Source organism: Lepidochelys kempii, chromosome 5 (assembly GCF_965140285.1).
Source record: "Lepidochelys kempii isolate rLepKem1 chromosome 5, rLepKem1.hap1, whole genome shotgun sequence".
NCBI lineage: Eukaryota > Metazoa > Chordata > Testudines > Cheloniidae > Lepidochelys > Lepidochelys kempii.
In genome coordinates, this window is record NC_136384.1 from 81,642,039 (window position 1) to 81,652,687 (window position 10,649).

At 39.9% G+C, this 10,649-nt stretch overlaps 1 long non-coding RNA gene across 1 annotated transcript in view; it reads left to right on the forward strand.

Moving 5' to 3' along the window:
* The window catches only part of LOC140911567 (uncharacterized), a 29,667-nt gene extending 21,282 nt beyond the window's left edge, over positions 1 to 8,385 (forward strand). Inside the window, exon 3 of the long non-coding RNA XR_012159046.1 lies at positions 8,304 to 8,385. This is a non-coding gene — a long non-coding RNA (uncharacterized LOC140911567). The remainder of the gene's footprint in view (positions 1 to 8,303) is intronic.
* Positions 8,386 to 10,649: the final 2,264 nt, after the last annotated feature.

Below are 10,649 nucleotides of genomic sequence, written 5' to 3' on the forward strand. Positions count from 1 at the left end.
AACCAAACTGTACCCTAGAATCTCTGGGGGTAGTAATTCCATGCTGGCAGTAGGGATATATTACTGACCACCTGACCAGGATGGAAATAGTGACTGTGAAATGCTCAGGGAGATTAGATTCATAGATACTAAGGTCAGAAGGGACCATTATGGTAATCTAGTCCGACCTCCTGCATAACGCAGGCCACAGAATCTCACCCACCCACTCCTGCGAAAAACCTCTCACCTATGACTGAGCTATTGAAGTCCTCAAATCGTGGTTTAAAGACTTCAAGGAGCAGAGAATCCTCCAGCAAGTGACCTGTGCCCCATGCTACAGAGGAAGGCGAAAAACCTCCAGGGCCTCTTCCAGTCTGCCCTGGAGGAAAATTCCTTTCCGACCCCAAATATGGTGATCAGCTAAACCCTGAGCATATGGGCAAGATTCACCAGCCAGATACCCAGGAAAGAATTTTCTGTAGTAACTCAGATCCCATCCCATCTAACATCCCATCACAGGCCATTAGGCCTATTTACCATGAATATTTAAAGATCAATTAATTACCAAAATCATGTTATCCCATCATACCATCTCCACCATAAACTTATCGAGTTTAATCTTAAAGCCAGATAGGTCTTTTGCCCCTACTGCTTCCCTTGGAAGGCTATTCCAAAACTTCACTCCTCTGATGGTTAGAAACCTTTGTCTAATTTCAAGTCTAAACTTTGTGGTGGCCAGTTTATATCCATTTGTTCTTGTGTCCACATTGGTACTGAGCTTAAATAATTCCTCTCCCTCTCCGGTATTTATCCCTCCGATATATTTATAGAGAGCAATCATATCGCCCCTCAACCTTCTTTTGGTTAGGCTAAACAAGCCGAGCTCCTTGAGTCTCCTTTCATAAGACAAGTTTTCCATTCCTCAGATCGTATTAGTAGCCCTTCTCTGTACCTGTTCCAGTTTGAATTCATCCTTCTTAAACATGGGAGACCTGAAGAACTGCACACAGTATTCCAGATGAGGTCTCACCAGTGTCTTGTATAACGGTACTAAAACCTCCTTATCTCTGCTGGAAATACCTCGCCTAATGCATCCCAAGACCGCATTAGCTTTTTTCACAGCCATATCACATTGGCGGCTCATAGTCGCCTGTGATCAACCAATACTCTGAGGTCCTTCTCCTCCTCTGTTACTTCTAATTGATGCGTCCCCAGCTTATAACTAAAATTCTTGTTATTACTCCCTAAATGCATGACCTTACACTTCTCACTATTAAATGTCATCCTATTACTCCAGTTTACAAGGTCATCCAGATCCTCCTGTAGGATATCCCGGTCCTTCTCTAAATTGGCAATACCTCCCAGCTTTGTATCATCCACAAACTTTATTAGCACACTGTAGCCAGACAGACAGCGCCCCCCCCCCCGACCAGCATTGCTGGAAACACAGGAGGAAGCCGGAACAGGGCACTTAACATATATTCCAGCACAGCCTTTGAAGCTGTGAAAGCACAGGTGTGCTGCTACAATGTGCCTCTGGGAACAGATACGACGATTAAGCTCACAGCAGGCAGAGGCCCTGTGACAGACATGGCTCTTAGCCCCTACTAAATAGCGTGATGCACACACACCAACATCCTAGGTGGGAAAATATTTACCCTGATAAAAGAAATGTCCAGTAGTCGAAACTTATTGTTTCTCTCCTTTGCAAGTGTAAACTACTCTTGCGAAAGCTGGCGTCACCCAGACAGACCAGCCTCAATTTGGCATAAGAAAGGAGAAAGAGAATAAAGGAGTACAGAGGTATAAGTAGGGGACCTACAGCACCATGATTTTTGAGTGCTTTTCACTATCTATCTGCTGGTCAGATAAGTGACAGCCTCCCAAGGCTTCTGCAGCTAAGAGGGTCCCTATGCCTTGTCCCTTATTTGTCTTTCCGCGGAATTGAGTGACTGATCCTGGCTTGGCACCGCTGGAATCAAGAGATGCAAGGAGGGTAAGAAGCACCCGCACCTGATCTCCTATCTTTAGTGTACACATATTTTGAAATAGAGCTCTATACTTTGTTTTCTTTCTTTGGGATTGTGGCTTCAGTTTTGTAACTTGTTTGTGTGTGTGTTTGTGTGTGTGTTTTGTAACTTCTTTGTGTGTGTAACATCTCTACATTTAAATAAGTAGGCACTAGCAATTTTGTAACCACATGATTAGAATCTAGCTTAATACATTTTGGTAACCATTTGTGCATAAGCCTGACTTGTTTTCTCTGGTTTACTGTAAAGCAGCCAACACAATTAAAGAACCTCAGCTGTTTTGGCTCTAAAGCCTGGCCATTAGGTGAGAGTACTAAGAGCCTAGCGTTGAGTTGTGCCGCCTCCACGGGGCAAACTCTTGGGGCACCTGTCAGTCAATCCTGGCTGCCCGCTGCGAAGGAGCTCTGAGCTCTAGCAGTTAAAGTCACGGGTGTGGAGAGGCTCTTAGTGCTGCCATTGGGGCACCTGTCAGTCAGTATTGACTGCCCGCTGCGAAGGAGCTCTGAGCTCTAGCAGTTAAAGTCACGGGTGGTTAGGACCTTGGGGCATCCGTCAGCCTAGCCCGGGCTGCCCGCCGCGAAGGGACAGTACGTCCTAGCGGTTAAAGTCACGGATGGTATAAACAGGCATAGCTGGCACCTCACCAAACATCCTTGGCCGTCGGCTAACACACACTCCCACTTTTTGTGCCGAGGTCAGTAATAAAAAGATTGGTCCCAAAACTGATCCCTGAGGAACTCCACTGGTAACCTCCCTCCATCTTGACAGCTCACCTTTCAGTAGGAGCCGCTGTAGTCTCCCTATTAACCAATTCCTTACCCATCTTTCAATTTTCATATTGATCCCCATCTTTTCCAATTTAACTAATAATTCCCCAAGTGGAACCGTAACAAATGCCTTACTGAAATCGAGGTAAATTAGATCCACTGCGTTTCCTTTGTCTAAAAAATCTGTTACTTTTCTCAAAGAAGGAGATTAGGTTGGTTTGGCACGATCTGCCTTTTGTAAAATCATGTTGTATTTTGTCCCATTTACCATTGACCTCAGTGTCCTTAACTACTTTCTCCTTCAAAATTTTTTCCAAGAGCTTGCATACTACAGATGTCAAACTAACAGGCCTGTAGTTACCTGGATCACTTTTTTCCCCCCTTTCTTAAAAATAGGAATTATGTTAGCAATTCTCCAATCATACGGTACAGCCCCTGAGTTTACAGATTCATTAAAAATTCTTGCTAATGGGCTTGCAATTTTGGGTGCCAATTCCTTTAATATTCTTGGATGAAGGTTATCTGCCCCCCCGATTTAGTCCCATTAAGCTGTTTAAGTTTCACTTCTACCTCAGATATGGTAATATCTACCTCCATATCCTCATTCCCATTTGTCATGCCACCATTATCCCAAAGATCCTCTTAAGTCTTATTAAAGACTGAGGCAAAGTATTTGTTTAGATATTGGGCCATGCCTAGATTATCCTTAACCTCCACTCCATCCTCAGTGTTTAGCGGTCCCACTTCTTCTTTCTTTGTTTTCTTCTTATTTATATGGCTATAGAACCTTTTACTGTTGGTTTTAATTCCCTTTGCAAGGTCCAACTCTACTTGACTTTTAGCCTGTCTCACTTTATCCCTGTTCTGACCTCAATAAGGTAGCTTTCCTTGCTGATCCTTCCCATCTTCCACTCCCTGTATGCTTTTTCCTTTTTCTTAATCACCTCTCCGAGATGCTTGGTCTACAACTCCTGCCTATGAATTTTTTCCCCTTTCTTGGGATGCAGGCTTCCGATAGCTTCTGAAGCTTTGATTTAAAGTAATCCCAGGCCTCCTCTGCTTTTAGATCTATAAGTTCTTCAGTCCAATCGACTTCCCTAACTAATTTCCTTAATTTTTGAAAGTCAGCCCTTTTGAAATCAAAAACCCTAGTCGCAGATTTATTTTTGTTAATCCTTCCGTTCAGTTTGAACTGAATAAGCTCATGATCACTTGAATCAAGATTATCCCCTACAACCATTTCTTCTATGAAGTCCTCACTACTCACCAAAACCAAATCTAAAATGGCATCCCCTCTAGTCGGTTCAGCAACTACTTGATGAAGGAATCCATCCACTATTATTATTATTCGCACTTGTCCTCCAGTCTATATCTGGGAAGTTAGTCTCCCATGATCGTGCAGTTTCCATTAGTATTTACTTTATTGAAAACATTAAAGAGGGCTCTATCCATATCCAAATTAGATCCCAGCGGTCTATAGCACATCCCAGGCACTATCCCAAGGGAGGTTCTAATAGTTTTCTTCCCCAGTGTAATTTTTGCCCAGACGGACTCTGTCTTATCCATTCCATTGCTTCTTATTTCTTTACATTCTACCTCATCATTGATATACAATGCTACTCCACCACCTTTACCTTTATTTCGGTCTTTCCGAAACAGCACATACCCTTCAATACCCGTAGTCCAGTCATGACGACTATTCCACCATGTTTCTGTTATCCCTCTAATATCTGGTTTCACTTCCTGCACCAGTAGCTCTCGTTCCTCCATTTTGTTACCTAGGCTCCTCGCATTGGTGTACAAACCTCTTAATTTTTGCTGTTTGGCCTCGCTCACATTCTGTACCCTATTAGCACGGTCATTCTATAGCCAGTATAACCTGTTAGACTGGTATCCGGCAGCTAGTCCTGGAACCCCCAAGAGGAGAGGCAATTCTTGATTTAGTCCTAAGTGGAGAACAGGATCTGGTCCAAGAGGTGACTTTAGCTAGACCACTTGGTAATAGTGACCGTAAATGTAATTATATTAACATCCTTGTGGTGGGGAAAACACCACAGCAGCCTAACTCCGTAGCATTTAATTTCAGAAAGGGAGACTACACAAAAATGAGGAAGTTAGTGAAACAGAAATTAAAAGGTACAGTGCCAAAAGTGAAATCCTTGCAAGCTGCATGGAAACTTTTTAAAGACCCATAATAGAGGCTCAACTTAAATGTATACCCCAAATTAAAAAACATAGAGAACAAAAAAATGCCACTGTGGCTAATCAACAAAGTTAAAAGATGCAGGAAGAGGCAAAAACGTATCTTTTCAAAAGGTTTCAGAGTTACAGCCGTGTTAGTCTGTATTCGCAAAAAGAAAAGGAGTACTTGTGGCACCTTAGAGACTAACCAATTTATTTGAGCATAAGCTTTCGTGAGCTACAGCTCACTTCATCAGATGCATACTGTGGAAAGTACAGAAGATCTTTTTATACACACAAACCATGAAAAAATGGGTGTTTACCAGTACAAAAGGTTTTTTCTCCCCCCCACCCCACTCTCCTGCTGGTAATAGCTTATCTAAAGTGATTACTCTCCTTACAATGTGTATGATAATCAAGTTGGGCCATTTCCAGCACAAAAGTGGAAATTAAAATCCTTAAATCATTAAATCCTAGTGAGGAAAATAGAAAGCATAAACTCTGGCAAATGAAGTGTAAAAATATCATTAGGAAAGCCAAAAAAGAATTTGAAGAACAGCTAGCCAAAGACTCAAAAAGTAATAGCAAAGAATTTAAGTATATCAGAATCAGGAAGGCTGCTAAACAACCGGTGGAGACACTGGACAATCGAGATGCTAAAGGAGCATTCAAGGACGATAAGGCCATTGTGGAGAAACTAAATGAATTCTTTGCATTGGTTTTCACAGCTGAGGATGTGCGGGAAATTCCCAAACCTGAGTCATTCTTTCTAGGTGACAAATCTGAGGAATTGTCCCAGACTGAGGTGTCATTAAAGGAGGTTTTGGAACAAATTGATAAACTAAACTAATAAGTTATCAGGACCAGATGGTATTCACCCAAGCATTCTGAAGGAACTCAAATGCAAAAAATTGCAGAACTACTAACTATAGTCTGTAACCCATCATTTAGATTAGCTTCTGTACCAAATGACTGGAGAATAGCTAATGTGACGCCAATTTTTAAAAGGGGCTCCAATGGTGATCCCGGCAATTACAGGCCGGTAAGCCTGATATCAGTACTGAGCAAACTGATTGAAACTATAGTAAAGAACAAAGTTGTCAGTCACCTAGATGAACACAATTTGTTGGGGAAGAGTCAACATGGTTTTTGTAAAGGGAAATCATGCCTCACCAATCTACTAGAATTCTTTGAGGGGGTCAACAAGCATGCGGACAAGGGGAATCCATTGAATATAGTGTACTAAGATTTCAGAAAGCCTTTGACAAGGTCCCTCCCCAAAGGCTCTTAAGCAACGTAAGCTGTCATGGGATAAGAGGGAAGGTCCTCTTATGGATTGATAACTGGTTAACAGATAGGAAACACAGGGTAGGAATAAATGATCAGTTTTCAGACTGGAGAGAGAGAAATTGTGATGTCTCCCAGGGGTCTGTACTGGGCCCAGATATTCATAATAATCAACATATTCATAAATGATCTGGAAAAAGGGTTGAACAGTGAGGTGGCAAAATTTACAGATGATACAAAATTACTCAAGATAGTTAATTCCCAGGCAGACTGTGAAGAGCTACAAAAGGATCTCTCAAAACTGGGTGACTGGGCAACAAAATGGCAGATGAAATTCAATGTTGATAAATGCAAAGTAATGCACATTGGAAAACATAATCCCAACTATACATATAAAATGATGGGGTCTAAATTAGCTGTTACCACACAAGAAAGAGATCTTGGAGTCATTGTGGATCGTTCTCTGAAAACATCCACTCAATGTGCAGCGGCAATCAAAAAAGCTAACAAAATGTTGGGAATCATTAGGAAAGGGATAGATCATAAGACAGAAAATGTCATATTGCCTCTATATAAATCCATGGTATGCCCACACCTTGAATACTGTGTGCAGATGTGGTTGCTCCATCTCAAAAAAAGATATACTGGAATTGGAAAAGGGCAACAAAAATTATTAGGCGTATGGAACGGCTGCCATATGAAAGAGATTAATAAAACTGGGACTTTTCAGCTTGGGAAAAGAGATGACTAAGGGGGAATATGATAGAGATCAATAAAATCATGACCGATGTGGAGAAAGTAAATAAGTATTTACGCCTTCTCATAACACAAGAACTAGGGGTCACCAAACGACATTAATAGGCGGCAGGTTTAAAACAAATAAAAGGAAGTATTTTTTCACACAACGAACAGTCAACTTGTGAAACTCCTTGCCAGAGAATGTTGTGAAGGCCAAGACTATAACAGGGTTCAAAAAAGAACTAGATAAATTCATGGAGGATAGGTCCATCAATGCATATTAGCTAGGATGGGCAGGGATGGTGTCTCTCGCCTTTGTTTGCAAGAAGCTGGGAATGGGCGACAGGATGGATCACTTGATGATTACCTGTTCTGTTCATTCCCTCTGGGGCACCTGGCATTGGCCACTGTCAGAGGACAGGATACTGGGCTAAATGGATCTTTGGTCTGACCCAATATGGCCGTTTTTATGTTCTTATTACTTATGGAGAATAGTTTTCAGGCTTCCATATATACAGTAATGCATCTGTTTGAGGTGGGATTTATTACTGTATAAGTATTCAGGGGGCATATGTTGCTTGTTAGCTTTAAATTTTTAATAGGCACAAGAAGTTCAGGTAATTTTCTCACTGGTGACTAAATATCAGTGCCTGACAACAAATCAGACGGTGTACACTGTAATTTAATGATCAAGCATAAAACTGAAGCCTTCGGATATGAAAACTCCGTGAGTATTTTGTTGTGATGTAGGGGTGTCTAGATTACAATGTGCCTGTATGTAAAAGGGAAGTTTCTTTGGCTGAGCTAGTAAATAATGGTGTGTACTAGCCTTCCTTTTTGACCCAATCAATTTCTGCTGAATCAAAGCTTTTATTTGAGTTATTTATAGTCCTAATGATTTAAATTTTTTTTTTAATCTGACCAGTAGAAGTGCTATTTTACTGAGTTTGCAGATTATTTCTGCCCTTATCTCTAAGAAGTGTGAACTGCCCCCTTTTCCTCTGTAGCATATTGTCCCTGAAGGCTAATGATGACCATATAAATAACATTAAATTATTTAGTGGCTGATCATTTTAGCAGAAACTTCCATTTCTTTGACTGTATGTACAACTGTAGATTTTGAGAGGATCTTGAGCATCACTGATTCTTCCCTTACATCCTAATCCTAATCCCCTTGAATGTTTTGAGGGCCTGGGAAAAAGTATCTTTAAGATGGTTTTCCTTTTTCTGCTTATCCTTCTCCTTGTTTTTTTGTATGCAGGAGAGAGGGACACTAAATTGCCTAATCAGTGTTCCCTAAAATTAATATTTGTTGTTTCAGTATTCCCCTCTTCTTGACCATTGAAGTATGATGCACTATGTGGTCCCATTTGAGAGGTGGCTAACCTGAAAGAGGCTGATCCAGTGAGTTATACTTCTGTATTTTATATACAAATTCTGATGGAAATTCTGTGTTACATACATAACTCAGACCAGAAACAATTCCTAGAAAGGGAAATAGTTTGAGCAGTATTTGCAGAAGACTTACCTTTAGTAGACAATGGCTATAATGCTATTTGACCACTTCCCATACTGAGCCCCCATTGGCGATCCTGTGGGTCTGAGTAGCTCTGCTGGTGAAGATTAGGTTGGGCTACTGACCTTTTAAAGTGAGTGGACACACGTTCTTCTCCTACTTTTTAACTCTTCATTCACGGCCTTTGCTCTTGTTTCGTAACACAAATTCACACAAACTAGACAGCAGTAATCATCTTGATGATAACTTTCCCTTGACTTGTGTTTTTCTGGAATCATGTCTTAAACTTTCATTACTGTTTTTAAGAACTCTGGCTCTGATCCTGCTCCCATTGAAGCTAATGCCAAAATTTCCACTCATGTCAATGGTACAGGCTCAGGCCCTTTCTGTCTATAAAGCATGTTCATGTTTTCTTTGGGAAGGTGTCTACATTACATACTAAAAGTTAATTGGGTGCTTTCTTCACTAACCAGAATGACTAATATGTGCTGTTTTCGAAGCATTCATTTTCTGCTATTTGTAGAGGCAGCCAGTACACGTTAGCCTTGCTGCTTTTTTCAACACTTTCTTTGGTAATAAGGAAAAAACATAAGCAAACAAGATGAATAACAGATCATCCACACACTGCAAAAAATGGGGGGAGGGGAAAACATTTACTATTTCAAAATCTCTTAAAGCCATTTGAAATGCAATGAGAGCTGGCACATAATTAAGCTCCTTCATTTTCAGTTTAAACCAATTTTTACCAAAAAAATCCCGGGTTTTACAAAAAGTATTCTTCCCCTCCCCGATTTTCACCCTATTTTTGTATCATTCATGTATATATAAAATAACTTGTTTTATTAGGAAAATACAATACATTGCATGAAATATGTGTATTACAATAATACAGTAGTCGGTGTATATGCAAAGCTGCCTGTTGAAATAAGGCTATGTATTAGTCTAGAAGATGCACACAATAAACAAACAGGCATGCACGCAAGCTCTGTAGTGCGTGCACATCTGAGAGTATTGATGAATCTCATGCCAACCATGTACACGTTTTAACCAGTTAGCGGATAACAGTTCACAGATTTGAAACACTAAAATGGGAAGAAAATGAAAATCTGTATCAGAACATGTTCTAGAACACAAGGAAGTATTCAAAAGTTTTAAAAAACAAAAACAGGATAAAAGGATGAAGTTGAGTGTATGCGCTGCAAATGGTGTGGCCCAATTATTAAATGTAAATATTTATAGGCTAATAGTTCTAAGTCTACAACAGTAAACTGTTTATTCAAATGAAAAATTTTATTTGGGGATTAGAGATGTATTGTTTTCTTAAAGTGAGAGGTGGCATTGTGTTTTGAGTTGTTTTAGTTCTGCAGCAAACCACATTGAATTGTGTTCATCAAAGCATTAATCTACTGAATACTTTTTTCCCCTGTCCTTCCACCCACCAAAATAAACCCCAATATTTACCCAGAAAAATCAATAGCTTTTGCACCAATTTTCATCTGTTTTTGTTATTGTAGTAATAAACACTGATTAAATTCCCCGGGAAAAAATAAAAACCAAAAAGGAAGGGCCTTATACATAATATGCATTAAAGAAAAAAGACTTTAGTGGTGCCTACTGTGTCCTAGTTAATGGCCTTGAAAATATAGATTTATAGCAGTTAGAGATGGTCTGTAGGAGAGAAGTCCTAGTGTATCCTTCCCCTGCCAATATATGTTGTTCCCCAAACTAGATTTTCAGAGAATTGACCCTTTTAAAACTAGAGTTGACAAATATTCATAGGCTTGTATATCCAGTTGCATTTGGGTGCATTCAGTTTTCCATCAAAAAGCACTTGCACAGTCATTCTTAATGCATTATCAATTGTATTTTCTTTCATATTTGTGTACACATGCAAAATTGATTGCAGTTTATTTGCACATAGAAACTATCATTTGTACACACAAGTGATCGTGCACACTCAAAGGCCTGTCAGGAAATTTTTTCTGATAAACAACGGAAAGTTTTTGTTGAATAATGTCACCATATTACTTATATTTATATCCTACTAAATAACCCATTGTATTTTGTTAAATGTTAACATCAAGGATGAAGAATTAAACTTCAGATATTTGTAGATGGCTATTGCCCATTCATCACATTCCTACCACCATC